This window comes from Frieseomelitta varia, unplaced genomic scaffold, assembly GCF_011392965.1.
Source record: "Frieseomelitta varia isolate USP_RPSP 00005682 unplaced genomic scaffold, Fvar_1.2 scaffold_371, whole genome shotgun sequence".
Classification (NCBI taxonomy): domain Eukaryota; kingdom Metazoa; phylum Arthropoda; class Insecta; order Hymenoptera; family Apidae; genus Frieseomelitta; species Frieseomelitta varia.
The window spans coordinates 922,271-932,738 of record NW_025110114.1 but is presented as its reverse complement, the minus strand read 5'-3'; the positions used below and the strand labels follow the sequence as shown (position 1 = coordinate 932,738).

General features: G+C 32.3%; 1 long non-coding RNA gene across 1 annotated transcript; it reads right to left on the bottom strand.

The window, feature by feature from the left end:
• Positions 1-4,122: 4,122 nt before the first annotated feature.
• LOC122531019 lies at positions 4,123-10,223 on the bottom strand. The gene is made up of 2 exons (XR_006307171.1): positions 5,515-10,223; positions 4,123-5,259 (listed from the first exon to the last, which is right to left on the bottom strand). It is a non-coding gene; the product is annotated as an uncharacterized LOC122531019 (long non-coding RNA).
• Positions 10,224-10,468: the final 245 nt, after the last annotated feature.

Sequence of the window (10,468 nt, the reverse complement as noted above, 5' to 3'; positions counted from 1 at the left end):
ATTTTCATTCTCTGTTCTTATTCTGTATTATACAGAACATTCTATTAATATAGAATATTATACTAATAATATACTAATAATATACTAATAACATAGAATATTATACTAATAATATACTAATAATATACTAATAACATAGAATATTATACTAATAATATACTAATAATATACTAATAACATAGAATATTATACTAATAATATACTAATAATATACTAATAACATAGAATATTATACTAATAATATACTAATAATATACTAATAACATAGAATATTATACTAATAATATACTAATAATATACTAATAACATAGAATATTATACTAATAATATACTAATAATATAGAATATTCTGGCTATTCTATTTTATTACAATAACTGTGTTAATTAAGAACTATTGAAGTATTAAAGAACTACGAAAGTTTTTATTATTGTCAAACTGATGCGTGTGAGATGTGTTGTCTCTTCTTTTGAAGAAGCACGAACAAAGTTATATTTAGAAAATAAAAACGATCGACTGTTGCTACGCATGTGTCAACTCCGATTGTGTTGATGAAACTATTAAAAAGAGATAGGTCGAAATTTCTCATTAATGTTGCAAACAATTTTAATAACTAACGCCGCGCATGAGGAATGAATGAATTTCACCTTTTCATATGCCCTAAACTAATTTTTATCACCGGAGGCTCTTTCCTCTGTGTCGCGTTCAATGGATGGATTGGAGAACGTTGGGAGATTCGAAGAGGCCTCTATCAAACCTCTCCGTGGTCGCGGCAGCTTGTTGCGACGTTTTTGCAACCAAGTGACAACCTTCAAGCAACCAGCGGACCTGTTTATCGCGTTTCGAATGAGCGAACAGCCGAACGTCACTGCGTTGGCAGAGGGAGGATTAGGAGTGGGAACGAATTTTGCAAAAATAGGCACGAGGGAACTCGTGCCTCGATTTTACGACGATGCCACTCCACGTTTTATAAGCGGCACGAAGCGACTAGCTGAATTAACTCGCTGGTCTATTCATTGGCGAGATACAGTGACGAACAAAATAATTGGCAGAGGCTAGATTTTGCCGCGAGACTCTGTGCAAAACTGTGTAAAACCTCGACTTCCTCGAATTCAAAGTTCTAGATCGTGATTCACATTCGTTAGGCAAATGTGACTATATGTACGACGTAAGTAAATAACAAAAGAATGTAACGCCCTAATTGCTGCAAGAATAAAGTTGTTTAAGAAACAAATAAACGAACGAAGATGCATAATTTGTTTTCGATAAAAACAAATACCGTTTGAAATTTTAAATAAATAGCTTCTTGCATTTTACGGAAAAAATGTTGAATAATTCGTCTGAAAATTTACAGGCTCGAATTGTCTGTATGAAAATGCTTGTTCATCACTGCATCATACATTTCGTAAATATTTATTATGCGCTTTCAGCGGAGAGGAGTTTTCGATGGCCAAATACTGTCGCCATTATTATATTCTTGTCATTATGATCAATAACCATTGATTACATCGAGTGAATTTACTCGGTGTTCATTGACCGTTCAGTATAATAAAATATGTCGAGAATATTGTATTTCGTCGCTGCAGCAACGGCGATTACGTACAATGAATTAAATCATTAACAAATGTTATCTCATGTTTGAAGCCATAAGTCATATCTCGTATTTGCTATAGAAGAGGAGTTTCGCTACTCGTTACGATTCACTCATATTCTAAAATTGAATATATGTTTTGTCATTTAAATGCTTCTCAAGTACGTAAAGAAATATTAATTATCCGGACTAATATTATTTATTAATTTATTATTTATTAAAGTCTATACTAGACAAATTACTCAAGTATTGTTAGACTGTTAGAACAGTCAGACTGTAGATTTTCGTGCAAATTCGCATTTTCGAAAATGTAATTAAAGAAATTTGTTTTATGCGCATAAAATATACTTTGGATATTTTATACATTTTCATTGCATATTTAACCATTATTAATTGCACGCGAAACGATGAAAAACATTTCGAAACGAAAATTTTAGTAAATATCTCTAACGAACGAAAAAGTAGAAATACTTTCATCAAATTAATTCCTTATATTAAATTTACTATCCAATACTTGATAGAAATTCTGATAAAAATAAAAGACACCAAGGTCTCGGTGGACGAGCTCATGTTTCTAGAGTTTTTTAATAATCACTGAATATTTGAAGGTTGTCAACTAACGCGTCGCTTCTGAATCGAATAGTTATTCAAGTAGAATCTAGCCAGCGTGCATGGGGAAAAATGCAATTAACTTAAAGAAAGAATGACAGCAATGATGCGGTACCTTGGAATTCTCCGATGATATAATAGAACGGCCCAGCATTTTTTTCGTCGAGGAATGATATTTGCCTCTGAAAGAAAAGAAATAAAAGAGCATATATCGCGTTTATATTTAAAACTATCAAATTAGAGAGGAACGCTAATTTCATTTGTCAAAGACAGCGAAGTCATCTTCATTGTAAAGAAAACAATTCTTTGAAGAATGTTAATTTAATAATCTATAGCCTTCGTAGAAGACTATCTTCTGCTAATGTGTCTGCTTATTTTTATTTCAAATTATTGAAACATTTAATATTGAAATGATTCTTATATTGTAAATTCTACTTTAAACGATTGAATTAACACAGCATTAAATAGCTAGCTGTTTCACATCATGAAATTTTGACTTGCGCGTGAGGGAAATTCTTATCCTCTAGATATGCATTCCGTGATACGACACGAGATTTAAACAGATCTTTCAAATGTCAATGTGAAATAAAAGAAAAAAACGTATAAACTATAGAGTTCTGATTGTAAAAATGAAATTATTTAAACGAAAAGACGAAATCTCATGACCTTACAGAAACATTTTAACATGTTTCACACTTGCTTACGATAATTACCGTGTTATTAAATCCTTGTTTTGATTTCCTTCCGAGAAATCGAAACGATCCGATTCGATCTTAATTAACAGATCGTTAACCGCGTATGCCGAAGTAATAATACGCATATGTCCTAGTAACTAACTTCAGACGACTGTTGACCGGACAGCAACGTGCGAAATTATACAGGATAAAATCCTCTGGAATATCCGTGCACGATCTGAAAACAGAACGTCACGGTCGCCGTTTTAATACACGTTGTTACCACCGTCGTATCGATTGTCCCAATGAAAATTCGGTCCAGTTCATTCCTCGGCCTTCGTTCCTCCCCATCGACGAGAGAGATGCGCACGAGGATCCATAATATCCTCCAGACTGTAATTAAACGTAACGGCGCTTAGTACGTGTAAATTTAATTAGCAGCTACTGAGCCTTATTAAATGCAAGCAGCTGAAGTCGTAGCTCTGTTTGGATGGAAATCACTGAAACGGAATAATGAACCAAACAGGCCAATAACACACTATCTGTTCCTTACGTAGATAGGTATGTGTACTTAATTACACGCTACGTACATTAATTTATATCGGACAACTTTCAGTCCGATTCCTTCAAGATATCCAAATGTCGTCAAAACTGACGAAGTGTATGTTAAATAATCGCATGTATCGATATATATATATATATATATATATATATATATATCAGAAACAATTACACTTAATCCCTTGCGCTGGCAACTGGTTCGCGGACCATAACGAGTGACCGAACTCGTATACAATAATCCGTCGCTTTCTTTATCTTTTGAGCTCGTCGGTACGATATCACTGAAATGATAGAAATTATTGCAAAGTAATAAATTTATTATTTGCTTTGCCTCATTTTGGTTTACTTAAATATACTTAAAACTGAGAAAAATATTACAAATTTTGGAACAAAAAATTCTCGACGTGCGTGGCATTTCAGCGCAAGAGATTAACACGTACATAGAATCCCTTGATTGCTACTTCTTAACATCATTACTTTCAATTGGACGAGTATGTTGTCGAAAAATAGTAGGGATTTTTGGAAACAATTCGCTCAATTTTATTCCGCATTTAAGAGGAATCTCTCTTGATTTCTCCCAATTAATAATCAATAAAAACTTTGGACTACGCAAGTCCAAAAGATGCGAAATTAAACTCCAGTCGGTTAAATCAATCACTGGGGAAAAATAATCGCACACAGACGTAATCTCGTGTTACAAATGATTATATTTCACTTTATGTTACAAAAAGAATCTCTAATGCGGGTAATGTCCCGGTTCTTTATAGTTTCAATAACGTTCAAACACCAGTGGCCCACGAAACTCGTGGAATCCTGGAACATTCTGTCGTTACACGTTTCCTCGCCACGGTAAATAAGTATCGATGAACATCTACTTAATAACTACTATCGATATCGTCTAATTAACACGACTGACACTCCTGTCTGATTAACTTCGTAATTATAAGAATAATAAACATGGAAGAATGGGGGAGGGCGGTGAACTGGGAGGAGGGGGGAGGGGAAAAAAGTCACAAATTCACTACGAATTTTACGGGGTCGTTCGATCCTCGATCGAATCCCGTTCTACGATTACACAAGGTTCGTCTTACATTTAAAACGCTAGGTACGCGTACACGTCTACGGAGAAAATATACCATAAGTTGTTCGGAAATATAAATCGTTCGATAAATTCTTCGACGTTCCGGCAGAACGTCCGGCCTCTTCTCTTCTTCTTCTTCTTCTTCTTCTTCTTCTTCTTCTTCTTCCTTCTCCTCTTATTTTTTTCTTTTTTTTTTTGTCTTTATGATAGCGTTTTACACTAATGTGCATTTACACTATTTACAATGACTTCGGGTCCATGCACGAGCACGCCGTCGGACTAAAAGGTGTGTTCTTTTTGGTTCTAAATGTCTGTCAATGACGAAGAATGTATGTACGTAACTGTGAAGCAAGGTTGTAGAATGTACGGCAGAGAGAGAACATGATAAATCGCTTTTTTTTTAATTTTTTGAATTTTTCTTGTAAAGAAGCATGTCACGAAGTATAGAGGAGAAATTTTTAAATTTAATTCTTCCGTGTCAACTTTTGATATTTTTGATTATTTAAGTGTCAGTTTTAAGTTTAATTTTTTTACTTCTTCGTCTAACGTGTATTTTTTTTCTTTTTTTTCTTCTTTGGTCTTGAAATATTAAAATGTTTAGGCACGATTGCTGAGATATTACTTCAGCGTTATGTGATTTTCAGCGCTTTGTGATCGATGACGTTCATGTGATTTTCAGTGATTATTGATCATCAACGCCATGTAATTTTATATTTTATAAATCCTTAACAGATGAAAGTTACTCCTGAAAATAATAATATTTGTAATTATATATATATATATATATATATATGTATATATTTTTATTTCCCACATAAAATTAATCAATGATGTCAATTAATCCCATATTACCAAAATTATTCTTTTATTTCATTTTCGAATTTAATCGCCGTTTCAAATTTCAAAACTCTATTTTAAATTCCTTTCTATTTCATATCAGATTCTGTCGATCAAAGTGACATTCAAGTGAAAAAGAAAAAGTCAGCAAAAATCAACTTACGATGTTCTCTCCCTGCGATATTCAATTGAGTTTGATTTCGAATCATGTTCTTGTCGAAATAAAAATCCTTATAAAAATAACTTCAAGTTCAACGTCGGACTTGTATCATTTTTCAATGTTTGCTTTTTAAGACTTTGTCAACCATAACGATGCCACTGAAATATCTAACCGTAAGACGAGTTCAGTAATCGTAGACCATATTTTCATGAGGTATATATACGTACTTATAAACATTGTTCTATAAAGATATAGCAAAGCTAACGGAACGAGAAATTTTTATAACTTCTAGCTATGAATCACTGTTTTAATTTCACTGGTAGGCTAACTCTATAAAAGTAGCTACATATGCCACTATCTATTCTCTAGGGAATACAGTCGTTATAGTTCTATACCTAAGGCTAGCGATTTTACTAAAATTGGATATCAATATTTCTAGTATATTATATCTGAATTATTTTTGGCATCGAAATGGTTCACTGCTTCGTTCAAAAATTTTATAAGACGACGTAGAACATTAACGTTAGAACTGCCGATCTTTAATATGTTGATTAGAGTAATACAGTCAACTAATCACGCAATCGTGTTTCTTAATTAAAATTAGTAAGATAAAAAAAACGATTTCAATTAATTTGTTACTTATAGTGTTAATTATTCGAACTAATCGTGACATACTTGAATATTTTTTTGTACGAAAGAATGTTCACTTATTTCATACAGATTAATACGAAACCAAAACGTGGTTCTTATTCAAGAAACAATTTCCATATTTCAATGTAATAATCAAACTATGGATTTTCACGTATTTGTAGAAAATTAATTTTTACAAAATTAAAATTACAGAAAATGCACGTAATATGAAAAATATATAAATTATCCGCGTAATAGGACATTTAATTATGTTCTCGAGACTATGGATTTGCATAAAAATCCATAATCACGCGGTCAAAATTAACTTATTCTTTAATATGTAGAAATTTATAAAAAGTTTATAGAAATTTTTTAAACTTCAATATAAAATTTGAATATTACAAAAGAACATAAAACGAATCGTACCATTAGTCGGCGTTCTGATGGTCAAGATTTTGCCATATTTAAAGAACCTCAAAACGCAAAGAGAATGCCACTCTCGAGATATACCATTCGAACGGAACAATCGATTTCTTCGCCATTGAAAGACACTCTAACGTGAAGTGATGGCAAATGGAATCAGTAGAAAAAGAACGGATGAAAAATCGATATCTCCTCGACTTTTTTCTTTTTTTTCTTTCTTTCTTTTTTTTTTTTTTTTTCTTTTTGACTAAATGTGGACCCTGTTAAGGTGCAAGAAACACACGAACGTCCTCGAAGACGTAAAAGCTCGTACCCATCCTTAACCCTTTATATTCTGATGGTACCACTTTATATAAACCCTTATGTCACTTCAAACGTGAGTACAACGTCTCCTCGTGGTACTCGAAAAGACGTGCAAAATGAACATTTGATTTGTGAATCGCTGGAAAATGGCGTAATTGCAGGATATTTATACGTTTATACTTGTTTCCCTGGTTTTCATCATCTTGAACATAATACAGTGAAGTTCCTCCCTTATGTGAATGTTCGTTTTTCGTATGCCTCAATATTTGAATATTATGTTACCAGAACAGAAACGAACGTTCTACTCTGACAATGTAACGTTCGAATATTAACTCATTAAGGGCCAATATTACGTTGAAACGCAATGTTTCATTTCTCCAATTATTTTTTACTACCGAGTCTGCTTTTTTAATATTTATTATTGTTATGTAAATCGAATTCCAAAAATTCGTTTAATATCTTATCTTATCCCTAGCCAGGCACTACAAATATATATAAAATTGAAAGGAATTTCGATATCGTTAACACTATGATAAACTACTATTGATCGGTTCTTAATGAATTAAGATGTTCGATAAATAGACGTTCGCATAAAGAAGGCTCTAAGTGTACACTAGATTATCTAAAAAGTTTCTTTTCTTTTTTCCTATATTTGCAATATGTGGAAAATCATTTAATGACGCAAAAATAATAGTGATACTTAATTCCAGATATAAAGGGTTAATCCCGTGTATCTCTCTCTTGCGCTCGCTTTCTCTCTCTCTCTCTCTCTCTCTCTCACGCTCTCACTCTCTCTCTCTTTCTCTCTGGTCGACAATAATTCCAGCGCAAGTTACGCAAGTCGGTTAAATCACTTAGTCTACGCCATTACAGACTATAGTATTACTCGGCACTCGAGCGTTTTTTTTTTTCACATTTTACATCCTAACGTTCATATTAATACAATCTAAGCCAAACACGGACACACCACTGCCAGGAAGTCAGCCAGAATATGGGACGCAATCGAGAGCTTTTATGGAAGCCTTGAGCAAATCTGCCTGCCAGTTTCATTTCCAATATCGCGTTTCTTTTTTTTTTTTTTTTTTCTCGTTTGCCCTGCCCGGCAGGTAGACTCCGATGTTTATTGTTCTTTAATAATCCTCTTTACAGGACTTTTCTTCCATTCTCTCTCTCTCTCTCTCTCTCTTTCACTCTCTCTCTCTCTCTCTCTCTCTCTCTTTCACTCTCTCTCTCTCTCTCTCTCTCTCTAAATTTATATCAAATTGTTCTCGATCAACTTTCTCACAGATGTAAAAATATAACGACTTTAACTTCTTCTTTTTTTTTTCTTTTTGGCTTCTTTTATTCTTTCGTTTCCATTCTTGTTCTTGCTCTGTCGTTAAACAATATCGATCATTTCGATCGTTTGTCTTTTTCTTTTTTCTTTCTCCTTAACCGTATAAGCTCGATGAAAGGATAGACGGAAAGTTTATTGGAAGTCATTCGGTGCGAGTTCGGGACGAATTTTCTTTTCAAATCTCGTCTAATGGAAGCTGGATTATTAATCACCGGCGTCGAATATGTAATTGTGTGACAAACTGAAAAGGCCCTCCGTACGTCAAATTTAGTATGAAAAGTACGAAATTGTTCATACAGATGTGATAACAATATGTGAAATTAAATTATAATTAAATTGAATTGATCTATTAAGTATTTGGACACTTGGTACAATTCGATCAAAAGACTAATATTATATTGTAATTTATATTATAGAGGATCTCTACTGTTAATTTCTCTATCTCCTGCCAAAACTACCAAAAATTTGAAATTTGCTCGTACAAATTTCTCTATAGAGAATATGATTAAACATACACATTTCAATCGCTATATGATTCTAACACACTTAACATCATTTAATTCAAGTATTTTCATCCACTTCCAATTAACAATTACTACTAGCATTAATATTAATGTTATATTAACTAAACATTAACTAGCATCTAAAATCAATGAAGATATTTAAGCTATATATTAAGTTCTCTAAATATTGGCAAGTGTCCCAATAGAAATAGCCTTGTAATTTAAAATATAACAAACGTGAAATAAAATCAGAGTTAATCCAGCTTTCGTCATCCAAAAGTTAATAAAAAAAAAAAAAAAATCATTGAAACGGCAAAACGTTCGTAAATTGCTACCATTATCATCGATGTATAAAATAATGCCTTCCTTTTTTTTCAAACGGTATTAGTTTTAATAAGAGACTCGTACCCATCGTGGAAAATAGAGAAGAGACGTTTATATTTTTCTTTTCATATAGACGAAAGGAGCTTTGAAATCTTTCATAAACTTCTCTTTTCGAACATCAATATGGTCAACCGTATTTTCTTCTTTCTTTTTTTTCTTTTTCTTTTTCTTCTTCTTCAGCCAACTACATTTGCAGAGAAAAAGAACACGTTCCTGCGGATTCCTTCTTTGGAAATTTCAACGGGAGAAACGTCTACCAAAGAGCTTTGCCGATACATATAATATAACACGAAGGAACTTTGCGAAGGACGTCAAGTATGTGAAGGACAATAAAATCCCCCCGAAAGGACAGAATGTCTTTGGCAAAAGTCACTTAGAGCTTTGCGCTTTGGCGACCGAATTTCGTTTGTTCTTTTTCCGGAAGAAAACCTGCGCATCCTTTTATCTTTTTTTCCATCTTTCGTTATCGGAAAGAATCCACGGTGGCTCACGAAAGTGAAGCTGATGAAGACTTGGGAGAACTTTTATGTATAATTATGTTCATAGATCAAGGAAGAACATTGCGTATAATGTTATACGTAATATCTTAAAATTTCATTAACACTGTAGTGATATACAACTGTCACGATTATATTGATAGAATTTGAAACCAATTTAAAAAGGTGTATATAAATCGCAAGATATTCATTGGGAACATATATTTAGTGAAATTGTTAATTAAGAAATTAGTAGACAGCTGACTAAAGCGTACAATATGGGTTAAAGATGATTCAACTGAATACTGAGGTTTATTAATATAATGGATAATTGACTGTTTAAATAATTTTGTGACATCTGCAAAATATAGTTGCATGAAATGTCTTGTAACCATGGTATTACAACAGTGTTGATGAAATCACTAAATATTTTATACAACACAGGTGATACATTCACAAAAAATTCCTGCAAGTATACGAATACTTCCATGAGAAACTGTGTACGCATCATTATCGAAGTAATTATATTTCGAATTGTAATATAAAATTTATTATTTTAACCCTTTGAGGAATGTTTCCTTTAAAACAACACGTTGTATCATTTTTATATAATAATTATATAATATGTATATTTGATATAATAAAAGAAAATATATATATATAATATTTTATATAATTATTAATACGTCTCAATAATTCCAAATTTATAGATTTATACTACTGATACAACATTTCTTATTTAAAATCGTCAAAATAATCAATATGTAAAATGCGTTTGTTTGCCAATCCCGAGATTTTATTAGTGTTACAATCAGCTACATCTCGTATTTTTGAAATATTTCCTTATAACAATCGAATATTCAGCTGTTTGAGCACTTAAATATATATAGATGTTTGTACAT